We start from the raw sequence: 27,332 nt of genomic DNA, 5'->3' as shown, positions 1-27,332 counted from the left end.
GTTTATTTTGTGTGTATAAGTTCAGCATCAGAAGAGCCTTCTGCCTTTCCAGATTTTCTGTTGTGTAAGAGCATTTAAAAAACTGTCTTTTACCAGGTTTATGTTGATGTAATTGTTGTTAATCTGCTGTGCTGCTCTAGGTTTGCTTATTCTACTTATGCTAATGCTGTAATTTTCTGTTACCATATCATCTGTTATTTACTCTATTTCTCTGGATTTTTTCTTTTTAATTGATACCCAATAGACAGATTGAACAGGATGCCTTAGCCCCTGAAAAAAAAACAGGAAAAAAATCAGCTCAGTTGTTTTAAGACCTTCACTGTTAGGCAAGCAAGGACATTTGTGTAACTATAAAAGTACTTGTGATCTGAAAGACAACCTGCTACTGATTGCAGAGATCAATACTTATGTTAGATTTTGCTGCAGATTCACATGCTGCGCTTTCCTTCCTCTTCCTTGTTAGTCATTTTGGGTTGAACCCTTTCTCATCTACCAGTTTTTTCCTTCTTTAGGGGCTGTTAGCTGCAAAACAATGTCTCATGAAAATATCCTACAGATATAACTTTGTTTTTACAGAGCTTTGATTTTTTAATAAATTAACTGTTGCGGCATACCAGTGAGCATGAAAAGTATAATATAGTTGCCTGTCAAATTGGTATCAAGAAATACATGGTCCTCTGTGCTGATTTTGTCATCTAGGAAATAAAACAAAGTAATATTGGATTTTAAAATATATACAATTAGATTTATAGAAAGGAATTCAGCAGTTGAGGTTCATTTGAAGGAATAGCTGTTTTTCTTTTGCCTTTATTTTCCTATTCTCTCTCTCTTTTTATTGACAGCTTAATTTATGGGTTATGTGCTATAAAACACCCATATTCTTTCTTCAGATTATGTTCAGAGCACACCAGCTCCCTTCACTTTGTCAAGAACATTTCCTCATCGTCTTTCTTCAGTGCGCTGAGTGCTATACATAATTATCTACAGCGCTGCAGTGATTTGAGAGTGCCTTTGGAACAGTGTACTTTAAATACATATGATTTACTTTAATTACTCTGTGTCAAATTTAAACACGTTCCTACAGTGTTAACACTAATGTTAGCTGTGCTAAGCAGGTTAATCTGACTTTTGGTTGTTAATGGGTACAGTTGTGCAGGCGCTGAAGATAGAGAGGGTAACAGGGAGTCAGTGTACCTCAGAAGTGTTAAAGGATATATGCCATTTACTTGTGGGCAACTTGACACACCTACAGTGTGGGGGTTACAAGCCCCAAGTTGCTCTTCAGGCTATGCATCTTCAGAGAATAGTAAAAGATTAGGAAAGTCTGTGACCTCATGTCTGCTCCACTGATTTCTCTGGGCACTGGATCACCTTGTGCTTTAAGCAGAGGAGAGGGCAATGTGTCATAGCAGACAAGTGGAGATGAATTTGAAGCAGCCCTCTGAGAACATCCTGTGAAATGAAGCCAACCCCTGTCTCTGGGCTTAGCCCTAGTGCCTCACACACAAGATCCATGACTGAAGCGGTCTGCAGCCAGTGAATGTTACCAGGTTGTGCATGGAGGCACACGTGGTGCTATAAACGTGTTTAGTTGTTCATAAGAAAGCATCATTTCTGTATGTGTTTGTTCTTCCCAGCAAGAAAATCAGCTTTTGTTTTATCAGCTTTGTCCTCAAGGTGGCTCTTGGCTACGCAGGGCTCTGTGCTAAGTACCTGAGTTCCAGGCTGTGCAGACAGGGCTGTAGCTGCCATGTGATGCACAAAACCTGAAAAACCTAACACTGGAGATGTCATTTCAATGGAGGCTAGTTATTGAGAGCTGTATTTTTCTGGGTGTTGCCCTGTTTTATACTATCTCTGTTAGGCTGCTATTTCTTATGCATTTTCCATATGTTGTTACCTTCAGGTCTTGCTTCATCCCTCTGGAAGAAGGAGGCTTAAGGGATTTCTTAGGATCTATCTGACTGGGGATAATCTTTAGCTACAGCAATGCTTTGCAATTAGGTGCATCAGAACTTAAAGGTATTACTGGATTAAGGATGAGGAGGATATATTAACTTGATTTTCAGTATTTAGTATTGAATGGTGGGGTTGTTGGAATGCTCATATTTAGAGTTTTTGAAAATGGAGCACAGTCCATAATTTGTTACTGTATTTGCATATTTTAGCAGCACGTATGTCAAGGCTGCTCTCATTGTTATTTTTGATTACTTCTTCTATCTGTGTTTATCATAGAATGTTCTGGGTTAGAAGGGACCTTAAAGACCATCTAGTTCCAACCCCCCTTCTGTGGACAGGAGGCACCTTTAATTAAGTCAGGTTGCCCAGAGCTCCATCCAACCTGGCCTTAAACACTTCCAGGGATGGGGCATCCACAACTTCTCTGGGCAGCTTGTTCCAGTTTCACAGTAAAGAATTTCTTCTTAACATCCAGCTTAAACCTACCATCTTTCAGTTTGAATCTATTTCCCCTTGTCCTATGCTTACACTCTCTTGTAAGAAGTCTCTCACCATCTTTCTTGTAGGGAGCCTACATCTTTCTTGTAGGCTCCCTTCAGATACTAGAGGTGCGCAATTAAGTCACCCCAAAACCTTCTTTTCTCCAGAGTGAACCGTTGCAGTTCTCTCAGCCTTTCCTCATGGGAATCATGATAGATCATATGACCATAATAGACTTTTCCACATTGCTGCTGTATTGATTGTTGAAGAACATGGGCTCTTCTTAAAGCTTTTTTAACCAAGAATTTGCATAGGTTTATGCATCTGTTTTGCTTTGTGAATGAACTGTGATTACAGTGTCCCTTTGACCTCCAACACAGCAAAAGTAAACAGAAAACTGATTGGTAATTTATTAAATCTTTTCAATTTGACAAAGAATTCTGTATGTGTTTTAAAAGGGAAATTCCTGCTGCATAAAAAGCATTTCTGCTGTTCTGGCAGCAAATGCTCAATCCACAATGACTTGTTCTTTTCTGTCTTCCGGACTAGAATAATGTATACTCTCCTTTTCACCTAGATAGCAGAAAGGACGTGTAATGCAGTAGTTTCTGGCATGACTTCCAGCCATTTTCCTGCAACAGCCTCTAAAATATGTGTTTTATAAGGATACATAATGCAGATGAAAGTCTAATATTTTGATGGAAATGGACTTTGGAAACTTCTTTGTAGAATAAAGGGAATGATACAGAAATTAAAGACCCAGTACCATCTTCTTCTTCAAAAGAAGTTACATAATTGAGGAATCTGCTTTTTCTACCTAGAAAGTAGCCTCTTTTCCTCCTTTTGCAAGATAGGCAGCATTTGTGTGAACCAAGCACTTCATGTTTGAGAGGGTGAATATTTTGTTTCTTCTTAGTTAGCTTCCCATACTGTTCCTGAATCATGTTGTCAGGGAAAGGATTGTAATCCTCTTTTTCTCTAGGCTGAAGTGGTACTACAGGCTCCAAAAACATGTAATATCTAAGAACTGTTAAATACACCAGATTAATATCCTAGTTTATTTTTTTTTAGTTTGTCTTTGGGATGTGTGGTTTCTGAGATGGGAACTCATCTTTGTTGCCATACATAGCAGTGTGACACTCCCATCCAAAACTGGCCTTTGGGAGCTTTTGCACTGCTAGTCATATTAGTCCTCATTTTTTTTCTTACCCTGATTATTGCCTCTTTAAAGATTAGCATCCTTTTGTATCTTCCCTGTACAGTATATGACAAGCCAACACTATTGTTAATTATGTGAATGATATTTTTGTTTGGTTTTTTTTTCCCCACACAGTGATGCTTTCTTGCCACTTATCCCTCATATTATCTGCTATTCAGAAATGCTTTCTTTATGTGAGTAGTTGTTCTTTGTACTTGAGCAGTTTCTAAAGGAGCTGTTAGCAGGAGCTGAAGGCATTTTTGTTGGATAATATATTTTTATCTGCTTCCTGCCAGTGTTTTGTGGGATTGGTTTTTGTTGGTTTCAAGGATTACTCCCTTGAAAAAGATCAAAATGGAAAAGTCTGAAAACTGCTGCATCTCTAGATTAAAGGAAGATTTCTTAAGCATGAAATAATGTCTTATTTGTTAATAGAATCAATTTTCAAAGTTAAACAAGACTCTGATCTGCCTGCTTACTATGGAAATAATGTCTTTTACAAGCAAAGTGCTTTAGGTCCTATTGAGCATTTCTCACTTGAGTTTTTTGGAGGGGAAGGACAGCTTGATGAGTGAAAGTATAGCTGGACTAAGGTTACTAGAGGTGTTAATGAGGATTCATGTTTTCATTGATTTGTCATGTCAACTTTTTCATTTAAGTATGTATTGAAATATATTGAGTATGTATTGAAATGTTCATGTATTGAAATATATTTGCACAATTCTTTTCGAAGTGAACTGCCATTTATGCATAATTTGCCTGCAAGGAAGAGAAAAATCTGATGTTCCATTACAATAAGTTTACTGAAGTTCATAGAATGGAAAATGGATTTTAGGTACAACTTACCCATTTTAAAAACACCAGTAAGAGAAGAAATTTTAGTTTGTTAATTTTCTTTTTCCTGTGGCACCTTTACAGCTTGACTGTCTGAAATACTGAACTATTTCCTTTTCGGCTGGTGTTTCTTCCTTCTAGGTGCTCTTAGGATATTGAAGGCCTTCTGGAGAGGCAGTAGCACTTCATTTTGGGAGATGCTAACCTCCTCCAGCTTCCCTTTAATTGATCTAATTCTTACATAGTGTGTACTGAATCAGATCATTTGGACAAGGTTTAGCTTCTGTCTTTACAAAACTGTATAATAAACATCAGTACAAAAGAAAAAGTGATTTCATGGTAAGGAGGGCAGGTGCTGCTAGAATGGTTTGGGCCACCCACTTGTCCAGGCCATTGTCCTCTCTGGCAGTAACACTGGATCTGCTGCCTTACAGAAAAAAGCAAGAAATCCCTCAGCTGAGGAATATTGTGGACCTGTAGAAAACATTCCCCTTATTTCATATAAGCTGTCAATACACATCTTGAAGCAAGAGGTCTGAAGAGCCTTTTCCAGAACTTGTTTGAGCTCTGAATGTATGTTTTTGTGATTGTTACTTGTTTAGCATTCAGGCAGGTTTACTCTTCCTTTTCACCAAGACCTAAGAGGAGGAAATAAACCATATGCTCTAGTTCACTGCTATGAATGCCATTTTACATTTGGAGTCCATGGTGGTCTGTTGCATTTACTTCCTGGAGCATTATGAGCAATAGAAGTTTTCCTTTGGGAATGCTGGGGCCATTGCTCTTCCAGTCTTTGGAAAGATATGGGAAAAAGGTACTTGTGGCACAGACCTGGATCATAAAGTCTACCATTTTGGTGACCCTTATCTAGAAACTCTAGTTCTATAGATTTTAAATCTCGTTTTATGTTTTTTAGAGAATATTATAATGATAACTATCTTGATGTATTTATAAATGTATAGTTTTAAAAATCTCATTTAGTGTATGGTCTAGTTCCCCCTTTCCTCTTTAAGGAAAGTGCACAGGTTGCTTAGCAAGCCAGGAGTTAAATGCCATCTTCTTTGAGTTCTGGCATGATAACATTTCAGTTCTAAAACTGAAAACAAACTTCCCTTTTTTTCTCATTGAGAGGAATGTGGAAGAAACAGTCCTCTCTTTGTTTTAGACATTGTGCCATATTTGATGTGCATTTCTGCTGTATTTCTTCTTTGAGGAGAGCAGTTCTTGATCTTTAGAATGTGGACATAGGAAGTTTCACCTCAGGGGAAAGGAAGTTGGGCTGTGGTGGTACTGCTGGAATCGCTGATTCTCCTCCTGCTTTCCAGCACTGCATTATTATTTCAAGATAATGTATCTTGATTTGAGCACTGTGCTCTGGTACAGCATCCCATTGACTTCTGCAGAGATGATTTAATAGCTTTCATGGCATTTTGTTATTCCAGGTTTTATTCAGGCTAAGTTTGTTTTTTATTACCTTTCTGATTGCAGAAGAGCTAAATGGTTTATGGGAGCCTCTAAAGCAATTCTGAGTTCTGAAGTTTGTGGTTTATATTCCAATGTAATTCTAGGTGATTTATATTATGCATGCAGTGTTTATTGTTTTGTCAGTTCTCCATTTTGTTGCTCATTCCCTCGGTTTCTTTTAGGTCCTTCTAGCTTCTGCTGTTTTTTCTCTGGTAATTAAATAATTAAAATATTTCCTTCAGTGTGGTAGGTTATTTAACACAAGTTGCAGGGTATTTTATCCTAAAGGAAACAAGTTGTTCCAGCTTTTAAGTGTCTGAAGTATTTTGGTTCTGACTCCATAAAGGTGTAATTTCTTTAATCTCTCATTGAGGCACTTGTGCAACGATTTGTGTGAGCTGATGTGCATGTTCTGCTGCCTAAAGTCTGTTTCCATGCCTCAATGTGCTTAGATTTCTTCCTATTGTAACTTCAGCTCTGGGTGCTTGTTTCATAGGGCTTAATTTTAGGATAATGAGAGCTTCTCTCTTTCTTTCCTCCTGCTCCATATTTTAGAGTTAAGTGCTATTATCCTTATCTTTTGTTTAAGCTTAGATGTGTATCTTGAAATGGCTTCTTTGGAATGTGGGTGTCAACCTAGATCAGGCACTTTTCATTCTTTGTAACCTCAATTTAGGTAGGGAGTTAAAAGTCTGTAGTATGTTGTGTAGGTAGTCATGTAACAAGAGGCACAGTGGGATTTAGGATTGGTGCTTTTATGAAAAGCGTGGTTTTGATTTACACAATCCCTCTGGCAAGGATTTTCACTCTTTTTTTCTTTTTACTGTTATAAGAGTTCAGTAGTATTTACTCTTCAAATGGAATCCAACTCTAAAGTAGCCAAAGGAGCAAATTATCTTTTCAGAGTTTTCACAGAACACCTAAATCAGGTGTTTTGGTTTTCTGTTTCTCAGTTCTGCTGTATATAGAGTTGTGGATGCTTTGAAAGCTTTCAGAAACCTAATGTACAGAAATTTATTTAGCCTATACTTCACACGAAATTTTACAGCATCAAACTGAAAAAAGCATTTCTTCCCAGAGTTTGTTGTTATTCATATGGACAGAATAATGAGTAAGATCTCGGTAGCTTGTAGGTAAAGAATGCAAAATATATTTTTCATGGTGCACTAGGAAAAGTGATAGAAATGTGTAAGAAGCCTATTTCCATAGTGCATGGAGCACTCTTCTTTTTGTTGCTCTGCCTTGAGCACTGACCTATCTTATACTTTATTGATTTTTTTTTTCTTCTCTAAGTGTTGATTAGGTAATTTAGTTTGTTGCTAATTTTAAGCTTTGTTTGTTTGGTTTGTTTTTTTTCATATTCTATTTTATGCATTTCTGATTTTCATAGCAATTTCTGCCAGTCTTAAAACCAAATACAGTTTTGATCTCTACTACATTTTTCCATTGTCCATGGCCTTTTTGCACTGTATACTGCATGTGATAATAAGCCAGGTGCAGTGGTAAGAATTGAATGTATGCAGAATATTATGTCATATAGCTTCTCAATAAACGAGTTCTGTTTGTAAGTAGGATAGTTAGGCTGCACTTTTAACTATTTAAATGTAGTTTTTGTTTATACTTGATTCTAATATGAAATTTAGCCTGTAAGCAAGCATAGAACTCTTAGGAAGGAATTTTTAGCTAGCAAGACAATTCTTGCATACAAAAGCTCCCATTGCTTTTATATCTCATACTGTAGCTTCTAAAAACAGTCTTTGATACTTGTTTTCTTTAAGTATTGAAAGTGATGAGCCAGTCACAGCTGAAATCTGTGGGGTCTGTGAATTCATCCACAAAACCTGGATGTTTTTCCAGGTTTTAACAGATGAATGTTAAAAGAATGTTAATGTTGTATAAGGAAAATATATGGACTAAGAAATGGGAGAGGAAGACAATCTTAATTTGCCTTTTTATGCATGTGTTAGGACACAGCCTGCTTATAAGACTGCATACTGTTCCCCACTGCCTCATTCAGCAGGATGGATGGCTGTGCTCTGGGGAGGAATCGAGACTGCACAGTGTGGCTCTGCTGGGCACTCTTTCTGTACAGAGCTGCTGCACCAAATTTGTTGTGGTGAGAGCGGGCATGTTCTTGCTGCCTGAGGGGTGCTGCTGCTGTCACGAGCAACGGGCACAGGATGCAATTCAAGTTCTCTGCAGCATAGGGCACTGTGTTGGGTCAGAAACTGTGGGTCCCCTTATTTGTGTAGGTATCTACTTGCTTTTCCCTGGATCTGTGTAATCCTAGCTGTAGTCTTCAGCAGTTTAGACATATGGGCTTGGATTTATCAAGTTGGCCATACTAGGCATTTCTTCTAAGTTTGAAATGTGGCAGAACTCTTGGGTCAATCAAGTCTCTCTTCTAAAATATCTAGATGTTAAAATTTGTTCTCAAAGAGAGTAGAAGAGTTTAATATTGTATTCAAATACATAAAACATTATGTATGAGCTTTGTGGACAGCATAAACACTCTTTGTTTTACAGATGTGAATTTATAATTAAAAAAAACCTAAATTGAGATAAGCAAGAATTTCAGCCTGAAGGATTCAAAATTGGCAGCATTAGGATTGGGAACTAGTGTTTAAATCACAGTTGTTAAGTAACCTTTAGTTTCCTAGCAGCTATCACAAATACTACCAGCTCTGTTTACCATTGATTTATTGTAAAGAGTAATTTCTTGAGTGAAGCTTGTTTTGCTTTCTTGTGGTGCTGTGCTTAGACCACCTACCTTGAAGTCTTTCAAAATTAATTGGCATAGAGAACTTTTATAATTGTAGAAATATGTAATGGAAATGGAATTGACCTGACTTATTTGATGAGATGATCTGATTCAGCAGGCTCAGATGCAGTTTATATTTCATATGGCCATGGGTTAGATATTTCTTTGAAATACAAAACTTTCCAGAGATGAAGGAGGTAGAAAAGCTTATTTTTAGCATCGTGTTACTTATACTATCACACAGGCCAAGCACCTCAGGTCTGATGTGCATCTTTTGTGCCACAGCACAAGCCTGGTGTCCAGACACTTGAGGCCATCCACACAACTTGTTCTGTTGGAGAGGCAGTACATTGAGGAGAGAAGGGAAGGGGGGAGCAAAGTAAGCCAAAGGAAATGGCTGTGACCTCTTCCTTATTGGACAGGTTGCAGAGAATAGTTGGAACCTATAACAGACTGTTTTCTTTCTAGAAATATTCCAGAAACCCCTCTACAGCTGACTATGGCATCATATGGTGTGTTAATGTGGAGTCTTGATACATGTATCTCCACATAAAGAGTGTCCCACTTATTAGAATAAAATAGAACTGCATTGCTTCTGTTGTATTTTACATATGCTTTTAACTCTGGAGAGAGTTTATGTTGTTTTATACTGGGCTATAGTGTGTGGGAGTGTTGTAATTCTCATGTGCACACACATATGTGTGTGTGTGTTTACATTATCAACAAAAATGAAGCACTTCTGGGGTTAGGCAATGGCACTATTGTTTTTATGTAGTTGAAGTCAAAAGTGTTGTTTTTCATTGGTGCACGAAGAAGCCTCTAGAAATATGCTTCTCTCTGAACAGGTATTTTAGTGGTACAAGTTTATGAATAAACTAGGAAGTTTCTGTAAATTAAGGAGCCATTTCACTGACTGATTCATTCAAGCTGTCACAGATAATTTAAGTATTGACTACTAAGTCTGAAGTCACAGGGTTTGGAGTCTGGGGGACTTCAGCTTGTTTTATCTTTCCCTTTTGCAGTGGTGAAAGAGAAAGCAGTCTTGATGACTGAGTATTTTTTTTAAAATTAAATTATTTAATTGTTGTTAAAAATCATCCCCAGCTTACCTGCACTTTAGAATAGAATGTAGCTGAAAAATGCTAAAGCCTAAACAAACCAAACTATATTTATATCCTCCTAGGAGGCTGCAATAAGAAAGGAAAAAAACCCCTACTTCTATACTGTTTGTCTGAGTTCCTAATTTATCATTGGAAGGCAAACAGATGCTGTGGTGGATAGTGCTGATGCATTAACTTGAACTTTGTAGAATACAATGTATTTTATATTATACGGTAGCACTAAAAAGAAATCTTAAAAAAATTAGTTTAAGTAGCTGGGTGTTTCAGTTTCCTTTGTAGGATGCCAGTATGTGGATCTGTAACTGAAGAACATGGGAAATTTAGTCTAAAATGAAGAAAATTGGATTGAACTATTTTTGAAAACTTTGAGTACTTTTGTTTGCTGAAAATGTCAAGCTCAACAGAAGATTTATTAGCTTCATTTCATGCTTTCTAACTATTCATTGTGATCATTAAATAACAATCAAGGCTCTTTCTATGTGCTGAGAGATCACTTGTTATACTTCAGTTTTCACTGGGAAGAATAAGTATTAGCATTTAAATAGAAATCACTAATTTCTTCTTGCAGATCCTTAGGTCTCAATCCTGCCAGATGCTGAGCCACTCTAGCTATGGTCCAAGAAAGATCTAGGGTTAAGCTGGGGTTTATTCAGAACATAGTGAAGCAGGGCCACAATGCTCACCATGTCGGGAAGGGAGATGGAGACCATTCCAATGAAGCTCTCAGTGAGTGCTGCTCTCCTCTGGGGTACAATGGGTAACAATGAAGGCTGTGGCTGTAGCCCACATCTCGTGAGGAGACAAAGACTTGTTCCAGATTTTATAAAATGTAGCAAGTTACTTTTGAAAGTGGTTTTTTTTTTTTGTTTTTGGTTTGGTTTGCTTGTTTGCTTTTTCTGCATGCAATTATTTAGAAGTATGATATGTGGGTATAAAGGAATAATGCAAGTCAAAGCAGTATTTCCCATCAGAGTAATGAGCATGCAGACCCATTATTTTTCATTTTTTATTTTTATTGTCTTCATGAACAAAGAAACACGGTGGGTTTTTTCTTTAAAAATTGAAGTTAAATTTCTGAGCTGTGGAGAGTGTGGTTGAGATTTTAACTAACTTTGAGCATTATCCATGATTGTTGTTTATGAAGGTGTTAAGGTATGAAAAGGCATAACTTGCCCTTCAAACCATATGTATTGATGTGAGTCAGCTTCTTTTGTGTGTGTGTTCAACATCTTAGCTGCCAGATGTTTGGCTTGGTGCTCCCTCTGGAAATGGGGCCTCGCATATCAAATCCTGGGATGAACATAAGATCTCATTCCCCTTAAGCTTTGTCCCACAGCCTCTTGCAGTCACTGCAGTGCAGTCTTCCACTTTGGGCATGGGTTCTTTGTGGTAGCATTGGCAAGAACCTCTGATAATTCCAGGGTATAGCACAAGCCTTGAAAATCTTCCTATGTTTATTTCTCCTCACTCCAAGCAGCACAAGGGGGACAAGGAACAATAGCCTTTTTTCTCACTGTATCTTTGGTCTCTTTTTAGAAGAGATTAGAAATGAACATTGCTGCTTTTTCTTTTCAAAGTTCATGAGTTCTTTTTTTATTTATTATTTTCTTATCTCATGGTCGTTGTTATGTCTAGGTGGTGGATGTCTACTTGATGAGGCTAATTGCTGCACTTTTTTGTTGTTGTTGTTGTTTGGTTGGTTTTGGATTTTTTTCCTGTTTCTTTTTCTGTTTTCTGGGGGGGGTTTTTCTGGTTTTTATTTGTTTATTTTTTTGTGGAGTTTGTTTGGTTGGGTTTTTGTTTTTTACCCCTTTCCTTAGGGTAGGGAAGGATTTTACTAGGTGGGGGGGCTATTGTCAGTCTCTTGTGGATGTATGATGAAGATTGTTACTGAGATACCGGAATTTTCTCTAAAGTTAGACTGAATTTGTCATTTGTATGTGGCTGCTTGTCAGACTCGCATGAAGGTTCAAAGTTTATAATATAGCAAAAGTTAACTTATTATCAAGCTTTATGCTGAACCTCTATGTAGTATTTTTTGAGGTGATATTAAAAAACTTGACCTCACTGGGAAGTAAGATGTCATCTGTGTCTTTGAAAATGCAACAGCTATTGTCTTCCTTTATCTTTACATCTTCCATACATGGAAGACAAACTCAGGCAAAAAAAGACTGTTTTTCATGTCTCACAAGCCCTTTTGTTTTCAGTGTGCTTTAGAGACATTTTAAAATTACAATTTTTGTGATTTGCACCCAATTTAGTTGCATTTAATCATATGCTTCCTAACTTCCCTCTGTAGTGCAATGCTACTGTTCTTATGCTTTAAAGAACTCTGTGATTAAGTGCTTTACATGCTTGGTAGCCTTGAACACTTTCTAATTTTAACATAATAGTTAATCTATTGTCTTGCACGAAGACACAAAATTTTGAATTGGTATCACATTATTAATGGAAATCTTTCATGCATCTGGCAAGCTGTATTGTAAGTTAAGTAAAACCCTTTTGTTTTGGTAATGCATTGATAAATCACACTCTGTCATGTTGCAACACTTACAGAACTAGAATTGTAAAACAGTAGACCGTAAAGTATGTGTGCTATGCTATTGATTATCTCTAAATAGTTAGTATGTATCTGAAATCTGTTTACCACAGTGCTTTTTCCTGTCCCACAAAGACAGCTACACTTTTGTTCAGAATAGAACAGTAATTTTCAATGCTGATTTAGAGGCAGGGTCCTGAGACTTGTTGCAGGTGTTATAGATCCCATTTACAGGCATTGGGGGTATTTTTACTTTTCCTTGCAACAGCTTACAGGCCCAAAACTTGGACAAAAGAGGTTTTATCCTGAGTTGCAATTCTTGTAGTTTAATAATTTTCTTTTTATAACAAAAGTCGGCTGTGTCTGATATTTCATTAGTCTGAAATGTTTTAAGATTAGGCTTCCCACTTTATGGATAATAAGCTTATTTCTCTGCTGCTTTGTCTTGGAATCCACAGATCCTGCTGCTTTGGGTGATAAGTGTTTCCATAATGTTAAGCACTCATTAGACCATAGGTGGCTCATGTATTTTTCATTGTTGCATGTATTAGTCCTTTAAACAGCTTGGGAAATGAATTTTGGCAACAGAAATTGTGGGATTAGGTCAGCTAAGTTTGATCTTTGAGAGCTGATCACAAGAAGTGAGTGGCAGAGTTAGAGCCTAGATTAGAAGTGAGAAAGGCAAGCTATTTCAGTGAACAATTTTATAAAACAAAATATGAAATCAGCCCCCTCAGACTTATCCAGTAGATAAAAAGGAGTATAAAATACTTTCCCCTTTCTCTTTGAGAACATGGAAGAGAACCTGTGAGTTAAATCTTCCCTCTTCAGATTTCCCATGCTTCTGTGCATATATAATTGTTGGCTGAAGAGCACTACACACTATGTCAATGAGCAAGCTGGTTTTAGCTGTCTCCTTTTAGCACTTCTTGGGGAAATTGTTTTCATACCCCCAAGCTTATTCCTTTGGAAATGGCAATTTATATAGCTGTGTCTGTGAGAGTTAGGACAACTTGGGTGTTGGGAGGGGTACCTTAGGCAGAATATGGGGCCACTTTTGTTAAGTCTGGACAAAGTGTTTGGAAGTAGAAATTAAATAGCATGGGTATTTAATTGACACATAAATGTAATGGGCCATCTCTGCAAACCAGCTGCATTTTCCCTTATTAAAGCCTCAGATCGATTATCTTTTATGCAGTTATTCCAAGGAACTTTCTACAAAGCTTTGCTTGTCAGTAACTTCCTTGTCAGTAAAAAGCTGCACCCATGGTAATTAGACTTGCAAGCACTGATCATCCATACAAACTCCCGACCTTGGAAGGAAGAAGCTGAAAGTTCATGTCACCGTGTCTCTCCCCTTGCACCTTCCTCAGTTTCCTAAAGTACCTTTATGGTTTTCACAGCTTTCACTTGGTTAGAAATTGCAAGAGGGCCCTGAGGGTATTCCCTTCATTCCCTCTTCCTTTCTTTTTCTTCTCTTTACTTCTCTATTTGATACATCTTGTTTCTAGGGAATGTCGATGGACTGCAGTGTGGATGGATATCTGCTCTGGCACTGTGGGGGGAATCTTCTCTGGCACCTGCAACACCTCCTCCCTCTTCTTTTTCTCTGACCCGTGTGTCTGCAGGACAGTTTCTTTCACACATTCTCACTCCTCTTTTGCAGCTGCTGTGCAGTGTTTTTAACCCTTTCCTAAATACATCAGCACAGAGGCACCGCCAGTGCCACTGCTGGGCTCAGCTTTGGCCAGCTGGGTCTGTCAGAGCCGGCTCTGAGCGGCTGTGTCCAGCACAGGACAAGGCCATGTCCCTTCTCAGAGGGGCCACCCCACCCAGCAGCACCTCCTGCTGCTCTACCCTGGGCACCTGCACACCGTGCACACTGGAAGCTACACAGTCTCCTCCTGCCCACATTGAGACTCCAGCTTGCTAAAAGCACTGCTAACTTCAGCTCCCCAAATGAGCCTCTCTTGTGATGATTGACATCTGCTGTGGGCCATCTATACATTGCTATCAGGCTAATTTGAAGTACAGCCATCTGGAGTTTAACCTCAGTTATTTAACACTGCCCATTCCAGAAAGGCCCTTGGGTCCGTGGTGTGAATGTATCAGTCTTTCTGCTTCTGTCCACAATGCAATTCTTCTGCAATGTATTTGTCATTAAAAAGAAACCCAAACCCAACATACTGATGCGAAGAAAGGTTCTCAACTCTTCTTTTTTACAGTAAAACAGCCTAAATTTGCAAATGGCTATCTTCATATTAAAACTTAGAATAATTGGAGACTGTGCAAAAATGGGTAGACCTCCACTGACCCCCAAACTGCGTGATTTACCTTTTGACATTTTACATGTAGTCTTTTGGTAAAATTTCTGCAGCATGAATTTTAGATTTTCTATTTTACGTTCTTAACCATCTTGGGAAATACTTTGTCTCTACAGAAGTAATACATGACATATTATTAAATTTCTGATTTGAGCTTTCAAAAGAATGAATATGGAATGCTAGTAATGATACTATTTACTCAAGCTTTATTTCTCCTTGGAAGAAACATATATTACTCTAAAAAATTTAAATAGATCCTTTCTGCAATAATTCATGAGATTTTCTTGAGAGTTTTAGCTGTAATTAAAGACCCAGTCTGTCATTATAAGTAGCATGATCTTTCAGCTCCTCAAAAATGACATTAATGTAGAATGTAATAGTAATTTGTCAGTGTGCATGAAGAGGAGCTGTAATTTTACATTTAGCATTCAGCATGTACACATTTTGACTACTGTGCATTTTAGTCATTTCTATTGCATTATGCTTTACAGTCTGGTAATAATTTAAGAATATGTCTAGATTTCATTTGGCATTGCTGCAGTGATGGTTATTAGTACTTAGATAAGCAAAAACATCTATAATGTTAAAAGCAGAATTTTATGCTAATGAGGATAGCACTTTCTATTCTAAAGAAAGCATTTCATCCTCCATATTCAGCAAGTATAAATAAAGCTGAGGATATTAAGTATTGCATTTAGTGGGTAAGGAAAATGTCATGCTATGTGACTGCTTACCAGAAGTTTTATTTCCTGGTGTTCATCCTGTCCCAGTAAGTCTCTTAACATTTTCCAGAGGCTTCACAGCTAGTACTTCAGCTAATAGGTGTTGGATTTTGGTATCACAGCCAGAATAATCATTTAGGAGTTCACAAATGTGCTTCTAAAATGTCCCTCACCTCCCTTTGTCCAAGAGCTGTCACTAGGAAGCACATAGTCTTCTGTGTGTTGTGATGTTTCTACATCCGTTCTGTTTTTCAGGATTAGTATGTAGAGAGCTGTTCATCGTGGGTGCATACTGTGATGGAGAAAGCACAGAGAGATCCACCTCTGTCATTTTCTGGTGCAAGGAGACCAGTGTATTTTGACAGATCCCAGAAGGTGGGATCTGCTAAAGTGCATATACCAGTGTGCCAAAAGAAATCCTAACCTGGGAAGCGAACTCACTTGAATACCTCAGATATCATTAAGAGTCTTGGAAGGGAAGGTTTTTTCTGAGGCCCAACTACCAGTGGTGCTGCCCCTTGTGTTTTTCCTTTGTGCCAGAGTATCTTGTGGTTTTTTTCTACAGTGAGATACTTTACCCAGGAGGTTACTCCTTTGCCCTGTGTTAATGGTGTTCTATAAATCATGTATTAGGTCTGGTAAATTTGCTTCAAAGATATTAAGAAGTGTTAAGTCTGGAAGATTTCTACAGGGGAGGTTTTTTTGCCTCTCTTTGGTGTAGGTAATTTCGTCTTGCTGCAGGCCATCTGCACAAACCAGTAAATTTGAATATTCACTACAATACAGTTGTAGTCAGTTTTTAAATCAGACTTAGGTGAGCTAACTCTTACCCAGGGTGGTCTTCTGAGAGCATCATGGGCATGTCAAAGACATGATTTGGCATGACACTGCTGCATTGTATTCATGCCAGCATGCTGCATGACCTACAGAGGTGCATTTTTGAAAGGCTGCTGAAAAATGTCGTCTCAGTTTGGGCCTGCCTGTTTTGTTGCTGCAATGTTCTTCTTGTTTCTGATTGTTTATTCCATAAATGCTTGTCCTAGTTTCCCATATCTGAAAGGAAAAGCGAGGATGTGTTGTCAGGCTGTGCAGTTTAAATTGAAATTTGCTATAGGTCTGTTCAGAAAAGTCTGCTTAAATTGAAGCGCTGAAATTATTTAGTTCAACAATTCTGCTTGATCTCATTTCTTCCTTCTTAGTTGTCGCTTGCCCTTGGGTTTAACAGAGATATTAAATTGCCTGGGAGCCAGAAATACCTGAGATTCATTTATTGCTGTTTCATTTAAGCCTACTGTTAAAGTTAATGGATTTATGTCGTTTTTGTACTGTAGAGTTTGAATATCTAAGATCTAAAATCTGGTCACAATTCTAAAATTCTAAAATCTGGTGCAATTCACAGAATTGCAGAAGCTCTGGGGCTGGGAGGGACCCCTGAAGATAATCTAGTCCAACCCACCTGCTCAAAGCAGGGTTGACTGGAGCAGATTGCTCAGGACCATGTCTGGTCAGGTTTTGAAAAGCTCCAAGGATGGAGACTCTGGAAGTCCTCTTGCCAGTCTGATCTAGTGTTTGATCATTCTTGCAGTTGATAAAAAGTAAAAAAGGTTTAATGGCAACACAATAACTAGTTGTTTTCTCAGTGTCTGAAATCAAATATTTCTGTTGAATTGTTTTAATATATCCATGGTTGTGCAGAAACTTCAAACATGGCAGGTGGATTCAGAGGTCCTGGATTCAGAGGTGTGCCTCTAGCTGCTCCAATGGAAATCCACTTCAGTTTGAGTGACTGTAAGTTTCTGAAAATTTTCATTTGCAAAATCTCCAAAGAACTTACTTTCAGGTTATAGCTGAAAGGTGAATGCTTATTGCTGCTGGAAGTATTTGTTCCTGTTGACTTCCTGAAGGTACCAGCTATGCTCCAGAACATGCTAGCAGGTATCAAAATGGTGGGAAATTGAGGAAACAATGCAAATGCACACCAGCAAGCTTGACCATGAGTTGTTAAAGACCTGTACACATTATGAAGTCATTCAGTGTAAGTAGGGTGTATAGAGTTAAGTAGTTGATTGTGAACTGCTTTGACCACTTAGCAAGGTGACAAAGCAGTTAACAAGGATGATTTTTTAAAAAAATTGCTGTTGTCAGAGGCACATTCATTTCAAATTAAGAAAGCAAGTAACATGAAGCAATTAGTATGCTGTAGTATGTGTTGTGTAAACTCAAACTGAGTTTTAGTTGCATTTACTTTGCTTTTCTTTCCTGATAACAGCTAGGATCTTCACTCTTGAAAAGACAAAATAAGCTGTGTAAATTATATTTCTACGATTTCCTGATTCCTCCAAATAAAAACACCAAATGTTGCAAATGGTCAGTCACAGCATTTAGTCACAGTTGGTCAGTCACAGCAGTTAGTATCACTTCTCCAAGACTGCTGCTTCTTGTTACACCTCTGCTCTGGAAAATGTGTAGTTTGCTGGTGGGAAACTACACAATTAAAAGTTGGTCTGCAGCTTTGCTTGAATTGAACCAAACTCAAACCTAGTGAAGTGCATATAGGAATGGAGGGAGGTAGGACAATTGCAGAAATATCTTAAGGCTGAGAGTCAGATGTGAACATTCTCAGAAATGTCAGAATTGAAGTTGCACAGGTAACCTGGGTCAAGGTCTTGGTATTTTTTTCTGTCCTGGCCAGTAATTGGGGCTCCTTATATGCTGATAGCTCCAGCTCTTAGTTAAGATCTAGACTTCACTAGACTGGTGGAGTCTAGTTAAGGTAGAAGGACTTGTGTCTAGGGTATAAATCAATTGGTGAATTTTAAGTTGCAGGATTTTCACTGTGATTTAAGACATAGCTGAAGTAAGAGCTACAGTGGGAAGTATCACCTCTGTTTTAAGTAGCTAGACTTCATAAATATGGTCTTGACGAAGGCTATTACAATGTCAATGCTGCTGGTTTTGTCCCAGGCATTTTGTTTACAAACGCTGGTTTCAGCATTTGGAAACATCAGATTCTTCCCAGTCCCAGTCTTTTCTCCAGGAAGCTTTTTGGACTGTATTAGGATGGGCAAGGAAGGGCGGCTGAATATTGCTAGACTTCTCACACTGATATGCTGAGAGGAAGGATACTAAGGGAGAGTGTGGATAAAGGTTAATTTTCTTAGTACTGGGAGACAACTTTGGAACTGTCCTAATACTATCCCTCTCTATATACTGGTGAAGTCTAGTTTTAGCCTCCTCTCCTAATAAAATGCTTATTTCTCTACCTCCAGTTTCTATTACCGGGATGAGATTATATAAAATACTGTAAAGTTCTGTCTTTTGTTGCTGCTTTGCATGAAAATTTAAAATGCTAGCTCTGTCATTGTGGAGACACGTTCATTTTTCTCATGTAATTATGCCTGGAAACAATTTTCTTTACTTTTTCCCTGATTTGTGTTCCTTCATCATTTATCTTCTGGCTGTTTTCTCCTCTGCTATAATTGCTTTTTTTTCAAGTTAGGTTTTAAAATACTGATTTTGGGTGTTGCTGAGCATAACAACAGTCAGGTTCAGTTCTCTGCTTTGGAAATAAAAAACCTTATAGGTCTTTGCTATCTCTCCTGCCAACAGCTTATTAAATATAAGGCTTTTTGTGTTTTGTTTGGGGTTTTTTTCAGGGTAGGGTAACTCTGATCTGGTTCAGTCCTGTGGACTTTGCACACACTAGCAGTTACTAAGTAAGGGTCTACAGTCCATTCTTTTGAAAATTTCCAGAAGCATCTATGTGGTGTCCTCCAGGACTGCTACAGCATCTGCACAAAACTGCTGTAAGTCAGGATTATTATTACTTTGAAAACCCTCTCCAGATGTAGAATTAAATGCTTATGTACATATGCCATAGTTCACAAGTATCAGAGACACCTTTGTCAGTCTGTCTTGTTGCAGCCCTCTGGTTAAACTATTCTAGGTCATTGAACTAACCCAGACTTTTACACTAACTGTATGCATTGGCATTGCCTTTGGCAGAAATAAGGGGAGATGTTTCTGTGTATGGCCAAAGATACTTTCTCCTTAGAGGATTAGGTTTTTTCACTCACTTTGCTTTTCATTCTCTTAATGACAGATTTATTGTCCCTAATTCATTTGATCCTGCCATGCTATGTTTAATGCTATTCTTTGTTATTGAAGCAGTCAAAGCTTTTTTAACAAATTGAAGAATGGCATCAGTATGAATTTGCTGGCCTTTGTGTATTGCATAAGCACAGCTGTATGCTGCAGCTTGCAGTGTTGCTGTTGCTCTCATTCCTTCAGTCTTTGCAGGTGTTTGCTAAGCAAATGGAGTATGGAGGTGTGATGAATCTTGCTATTGTTTTGAGGGGTGAAGACTGAGGAATGTCACCAGGTCCTGAATATATTCACCTTACCGTCTTGTTTGCATATGTCATAGCTGTCAGGTGAATATGTTTTAAAAGCTCTGCTTCTCAGTACAGTCTTGGGAGACAAAGACTGCCTGGAGCAGAGCCTTACTACTGGTGAAGGTGGTTTGAAGAACTGTGTCTGTAACAAGGCAGTGTGTCAGTGGTCAGTGCTTTATGACTTCAGTGCAATGTGTCTTAAATGTCTGGAATGGATTTGGTTGCAAAATCCCTGTTTTTACTATTTTTTTCTGTTTGTATATGTGCTCACTGTATCCAGTGAGGTGTGCTACGCACCAAGGAAATATTTATACACCTTAATTTAGCTGGAGGCTTCTTAATGTCTCTCTTTGTCACTTGGGTAAGAAAGCAACACAGACTCCAGGAAGGCTGGTTTGCACAGCAGCAGCTTTAGTACAAAAACCTCTCTCTTTTATAGACTGTTCCAATACATTCTGCCTGATTGGCTAATTAACAAAAACACTTCCTCACAAACAGTTCTTGAGAAGAACAGGAAAGCAGAGAGTAGGAAAACACCACCTGCAGGTTGTTTATAATAACAAGCTATCATTTCTCTACAACTCCCTAAAAGTCTCACAAGTCCGCCGTGAGAACTTACCTGGTTTTCTCACTCTCTGACCAGGCTGTCACATCCACATCTCTTGGTACTAAAGTAGTTCCTGTCTGTAACTCTTCTTTCTGTTGTCTGAGACCAGCTCTGTCTTTTTCTTGTTTTGCTTCTTTTCCCTGTCGTCATCTTTAGAACAGCTTCTTTCTGTGTTTCTAAGTACCTATATACTCTGAGAAAGTCATGTCTGAAACAAGTCCTTATTTTTGCCCTTGTTTTCCTCCTCCTCTAGTGGTCTCCAGAGGGTTGAAGTATACCTCCCCTTGCTTAGCAATCAAGGAGAGGTTGGAGAGATTTGAAATAAAACTGCTTGAATGAATTGAGTCTGAATCAGGTAGAAGTTGAAAGAAGTGCATTTGCTGGCCTGTCAGAAGAGGATTTGCTACTTGATGCAAATATAGGAAGAATCCAAATTTTCATAATTCAGTACTCAGAGTTGCTTATTGTTCCCATAGACTACTGAGTGCTTTAGACAGACTGATAACTCTGTTGCTGTTATTGTGCTCCTCCACCACTATACAATGCATGTGTAAAACATTTGAGGAAGGAAGGCTGGCTGTGATAATGGCACCAGACAGAGCAATTGATTATGTGCTTGAGCTGAAGAGTAAGGCACTTCTTTTTTTTTTTGGTGAAGAAACATGATAGCTTGTCTTTGTAGCTGCAGTTCAACAAAGTGCATTAGACATGAGAATATTAAGGTCACTAGGATGCTCACATGCATGCCTAAAGTTAAGCATACTTTAGAGTGTTCTAACTATATTATTTTGGGGAGCCAAGGGAAGCTGAAAAACTAACTCGTCTTGATGGTTTCCTTTTTGGCAGAAGAGCAAAGTGTTATGTTCCAGAGAGAACATCATAATTTTTCAGGGGTTGGGAAAATACAGGCATGGAATTTTACTCTGCAAAGAGTACAAGCAGTGATTTGAGTCTTTTTGGAGAATGCAGGGAAGAGGACTGGTTATATAAATGTCTCCATATATAAGGACTATTTCAAATAATTTACAAACTCAAAAAAGTTCTCAAAGATATCTCCAGGAGACTGTTATTCACAGAAAATGTTCTTTTTTGTCAAGTATCTCTTCTTTGAATAGAAGCTTCATTCTGTGCAGTACTGCACTGCACACTGCATTGAGATAAAAGGACTGATGCTGTAATGTTTCAAGCATTTATTTTCAAATGTCTTTAGAACAAATTTTACATAGCTGCCTGTTTGTAGGGTAGAAACTTTGGAATGGCATGTTTCCTTTCTCTAGACTTGTATTTTCCATTGGTCACCTAAAAAGTAAGTACTTTACTCTTTTGAAGGCATTCCCTTTTGTTTTGAAATTAAACCTTGTGTATTTTCTGCTGTTTCAGTAGCATTTTCAGTTCATAACTTAATTTGATTATTTATTGGCTATAGAACATCATGGTCCGTATCCTTCTGTGCTCTGCAAATTTGTTTTTGCTTGCCTTTTAGGAATGCAATGTTGTACTTGTCTATTTGATGTTTATTTTGTATAATGGCAAGAACATTTTGGCATAAATTCAGAATTCAGTTTGTTCTTTCAGTCCGGGCAGGCAAACAGCTCTGTCCTTACACAAGTAGCAAACTCATGGCAGCTTTCATCTGACTGCCACCTTCAACAAAGTCATTACCTCTTGCTATGTGTGTGTCTGGCATGGCCAACCCTGGTGGTACAAGTGACTGACAAGGCTGCCAGCTGTTCTTAGGAATAAACCTAACAGACTTGCTAGAGGAGCTTGTCTCTATCTGAAAATTAAAACTCCTGTAATGCATATCAGTACCTTTGAATACCTCTCAGATCCTCACATCTACCACTGTCAGCCCTAAAGTAGCAGCTTCTCATGAGGAAGGACTGATTCTGTAAAGAATGCCTTCATTTTCCATATGCAGTCTACCTTTACTTTCAGGAGGGTAATATGGGAGGGAATATAAGTAACAAAAGCCAAACATGGGATGTCATCAAATCCAGGGAAATTGGGCTATTAATTTCTGAAAAGCTTTTGAATAGATTCATGCAGGGAGCTGGACTCTATAAAATATGCACCTTGCCTTTACAAGCTCTGTTCCTACAAACAGTGGAAAAGGAGGGCAGAGCCTTGAGAATCTTCCTTCTGAGAATCTATTTTTTCGATTAATAAAATCCAGCCTTTATTATGAATATTTTTGTAAGTAATTTTGGATGATCGTATTACTTCTGCTACTTGATTATATTAATAATAACTACTCTGATAGACTCAGAGGATTAAGCACCATGACTTCTGTAAGTAAAATACTCTTCTGCGATTGCTGACTTGCCCAAAGTCATAAGGCAGGTTGGTGTGTGTTCAGCTCGTGCCTGATCTCCTGCTGTGGGCTTCCCTGGAGTGGTAGGCTCTCAGTGCTCTGCTCAGGAGTGAGGCAGGGTGGAGGCTGCACTGGCATCGTGGCTTCCATCCACTGTTGAACTGGGCAGTCAAGAGCTCACTTCAATGCTCAGTCTGAGTTAACCTTCTTCAGGACAGACTTCCTGCTGTGGCCAGGCCTATTGCAGGAATGAATGCAGGGAGTCTGCATTTCAGCTACCTTTGCCTGCAAGGTAAATCTCACACATTAAAGGCAATTTTGTGCCAAAGTTGAACAGATAATCTGATGCTGACTGCTGCCAGTTTGCATAACCATCCAAAAATCTGGATGTCTATTTCCCATTGTAAACAAACTTAGGTTTTTGTTCTTGTTAAGCAAGTTTTTGTTAAAGTATGTGCAAGGCAGATCTGTGTGAGAGACATTATTTTCTCAGTATTATTCATTTGTTGCTTTGCTGGTTAGTCTCTTGTCATCTATTGCCCTGGAAGTGAAGGATTTATTCTATCTGGCAGAACAGACAAAAATAACCTTTCCTTAGAAAGGAGGTGTGCAGATATTAATTACTTTGTAGCACTCATAGCCAAAAATCTTTTGTGAGCAGCCTTTCCAGTAGAGAAAGACAATTTCTTTCTTATATGCACAAGAAAAAAGAATTTTTTATAAAATTAGAGGGATGGAAAGAGCAAAAACACAAACCAGCATTGTATGTAAGTATAGGATTAAATATACTTGTCTAAGAATGGAGGGAATAACAGTTCTGTGTTTGCATTGCTGATCTTCCCACAAATCTAAAAGGTAAGTATTTTAAGTGATGCCTTTTCAAATGGTGCATTATCCTCAGGGAGCTAGATGAAAACTCTCATCAGTGTTCTAGAAATTGTTGGTCTAATTATCCAGTAAATCTTCCTTTCATGGATCTCTCTTCTCTTGAAGTCATGTTGAGCTATGCAGGAAGCCTGTTCCTGCCCACTGGCAGGGCAAATGTAGCTCCATCTCCAGAGTCTGCCTACTTTTGTCTGTGTGCACTAATGCAAGGCAGTAGGTAAGTGTTTTTCTCCTGAACAGCTAGCAGATCAGAAGGAAAATAATTTATGACTTGTGTGCATTGTGACTTCTTACTGTATGTGGCTGTAATTTCTAAATAGGGTATTCTGTCTTTGCTAAGGCTGGGAGCAGCATCTCGGAGAAGGTAAGAAAAAGGGAAATGAAAAAAGGAATTTGTTGAGACCCTTCTTAACTGCTGGCTAGGAGTCTCCCTGCCCAAAATCTGCAAGTATTGTACTTCCAAGCGTGGTTTGAGTTGCTGAAGGACACCACTGAGGGAAATTTTCTATTTCTATTTTACAGATAGTGAAGCACTATCTGTATGCTCAAGAGTTATGTGGGCTTCTCTGTCCAAGCACAGCCTTCTATTTGGACCAAAATGGTATCTGTAAGACGTGTCTGACAAAAACCAGAGGCAGACTGACATCTTAGACTGTTGGACTCCTAGAGAGCCCACTGCCAAGGGTCAGGGCTGCTGGTGTGACTGTTGAATGGAAAAAGAGAATCCAGAAAATTTTTGCACTCCCTCTCTTTGACCTTGCCTGTTCCTTTCCTTGTGTCCTTTATCTAAATCCAAAACCATTTTGATTGCAGTGAAGGATGTTATGGCTAGAACTGTTTTAATGGCACAGTGTGATCCAGCAAGAGCTGTCCTTTCTCTGGGCATTTGTTCTTCCTCCCTGCTGTTTTCATTGTGCTGCTCTCTGAAGACAGACCCAATTCTCTTATAACCTGTCTTTGCTCTGCTAAAGGATGCTCAGAGGATGGCAAAAAGGAGAGTCAGCATCAGGAGGCAAGTTCTGTCAGTAATAATCTCACCATTTCCTGCATCAGTAACTGGGCTTTTATAGAAAGGGACAAACAGGAATCCTAAACTAGTGTTGGGCAAGGTACAGTATGATTTCTCCTTGATGGTATGTACTCTCTGGGAGGAGTGGTAATACTGAGTTAGCTCCTGCTGAACTAACGCACCTAGGGCACAGTAGAGAGAACCTGTGCTAACTCTTGCATGGTCTTTCCTTTTAGGTTAAATGGAGATTTAAAATACTACTTTTTTGAAAGATAACAATGAACTGTATCTCAGAATAACTTTGAAATAAAGCCATTGGAAAAATAGACTCATTTAGGAACTGCTGGTAATCACATTACCTAATAAGAGGATCACTTAAACATATTTTCTTCAGTGTTTTTAAAATCATTAGTGGTTGTGATGAATGAGGAATGTAGAAATACTTTCTGGCCAATTATATTTTGTATTATTTGGAGTAAGCAGAGTCTTTAAATCTAGTGAGATATCTGAAAATGAGTGAGAAAGCAGTATTTTTTCCTGCTTCATGCAGAACACAATAAAACTATCTTTTACTGCAGATTTACACAGAAACCTGCAGAGTTGTTATGCTGAGGATACATGCAGTTTATGTATTTCCTTTCTGTCCAGCAACAGAGGGAGCACCTGTTTTGGAAGATGCTTTATTTATGGATATACCTGTGATAGTAGAGTTCTTGCACTTAGTTTTTCAGTAGCAGTGAGGTGTGCATGGTGTATCAACAATTTCCATTTGGGCAGGACTGATGATTGGTGTCCATGGTCACAGTGTACAGGGTATGTCTTGAACAGGCAGCCCTGTGCTGCATCTGATCAAACTTGCTGGTGTGAATGAAAGTTGAAGAAGGAATATCCTCCTTGTAATGACAGCAATCTGCTAAACTGAAGCTCTTTAATTAATGAGTTAGTATCTCTTTCTTTCCCTCAGACTTTTTTTCTGTGGTGCTATTTTGTTTCCAGTCTTCGTAATGAACTAAATTGTCATTTAGGGCAATAAATTATTATTTTGAAGAAATCATATGTGTAAACCTGTTACCTCTGAGGAGCAGCTAAGGAATTTGGGTTTGGATGGTTTGAAGAAAAGGGGGCTGAGGGATGCCCTCACTGCTTTCTCAAGTTTCCTGAGGGGGGGAGGTGCACAGGAAGGTTCTGAGCTCTTCTCCCTGAGATCCAGTGACAAGGAAGCATAGGAATGGTTCAAAGGTGTGCCAGGGGAGGCTTTTAGACTGCATGTTAGCTTTTTTCACTGAGAGGGTGGTCATACACTGGAACAGGCTACAAGATATGGTCAATGCCCTAGGCCTGTTGCTGCATAAGAGGCATTTGGAGAATGCCCTTAACCACAAACTTTAGCTTCTGGTCAGCCTTGAAGTGGTAGGCAGTTGAACTACAAGATCACTCTAGGTCCCTTTAAACTGAAATAGGTTGTTCTATTATGTATTTAACCTGTATTTACATGTATTTGCATGTATTTAACTGTATTTACTTTAATACAGTAAAGTATTTAAAACAATGAGGTTGATATAAGGGACTGTAAATATTACACACAACTCAGTTCTGTAAACATTTTATTATTCTTTCATTGCTGGTAAATAATGTAACCCTTCTCAGACTCCCAGGACATTGGCAGTAGGTACTGTCATTGCTGTACTTCTGTCTGGTGTGTTATTCCAATAGGAGTAGCAGAAAGTGCCTGAGTGTAAATAGAAAATTCATTTTTTTCCCCAGCTGGTGTTTTAATAGTTCTTTTTTAGTGAGGATAGCAGTTGGCAGATTCAGATTTCAATCATTTTCTGTAAACTGCAGCTTTTTTTCATCTTAGAATATGCTCTTAGTCACATTAGAGCACAGAGCTGCTCTTTGCCTGAGTGAATATGCAGAGACCCTACCCTGGCTCAGGTCAGCTTGAGTTGAGTTACTGTCACTGAGCGCTGCTACTGCAGATGTCTTCAGAAAAGGTGTTAAAAGATGACTTTTAAAAATGAGACAAAGCAAATGGAACTGTTGTATTTAAGTCAATAATATCTTTATCATAAAATCTCATGGGGAGGATAAGGGAGGGGAAGAATGTTCCAAGTTAAGCAGCTGCTTTTTACTCTGGGCTACCAGTACTAATCTTTCATATCAAGCCACATATCCTGTTTCCAGTCGGGGCACCATCTCCTTTCTTCCTTTGATTTGTACCAAACTTTCCTTAGCTTTCCAACTGTCTTTTGACTCTTAGATAGCAAATAAAAATCCAGGAGGGAAAATTTGCCCACAGCAGGAAGGCAAATGGGTTGATTTTGGGGAGCTATTTTGTTACCATCTTTTTGTTGGGCAGATATGCATGTTTTCCAAAATGTTTAAAGTGAACTGTTGACAGATCAGTTTTGTGGTTTCTGCCATGACAAAATGGTTCATTATAACAAAATCTATTGCCTCTGTTTTGTTATTCTTTTATTAAGGACTTCCTTGCTGTACTTTGCTTAAGTGTTTCATAAATATATGTTGGCTCTTTTGTTGCTGTGTGTTTGACAGGGTTTGCCCCATTTCCTCCAGTTATAAAGGAGTTCCTCCCTTCTGTTCACTACTCTGGGGCCCAGCAGGCAAAGGAAATGTTTTGTATTTTTGTCTAGGAGCTAGAGGAGTGATTTAACTGGATTTGAGTTCCTTCCAGGATGTGTGCTGCAGGGCAAGCGTGGC

The 27,332-nt window shown here is 38.5% G+C and overlaps 1 protein-coding gene across 1 annotated transcript in view; it reads left to right on the top strand.

Moving 5' to 3' along the window:
* Positions 1–27,332, top strand: part of TNKS (tankyrase) — a 128,057-nt gene that overhangs the window by 29,234 nt on the left and 71,491 nt on the right. The window lies entirely within an intron of this gene.

The sequence above is a fragment of the Ammospiza caudacuta genome, chromosome 4, assembly GCF_027887145.1.
Source record: "Ammospiza caudacuta isolate bAmmCau1 chromosome 4, bAmmCau1.pri, whole genome shotgun sequence".
NCBI classification, from domain to species: Eukaryota; Metazoa; Chordata; class Aves; order Passeriformes; family Passerellidae; genus Ammospiza; species Ammospiza caudacuta.
This window is presented reverse-complemented; position numbering and strand designations above follow the sequence as displayed.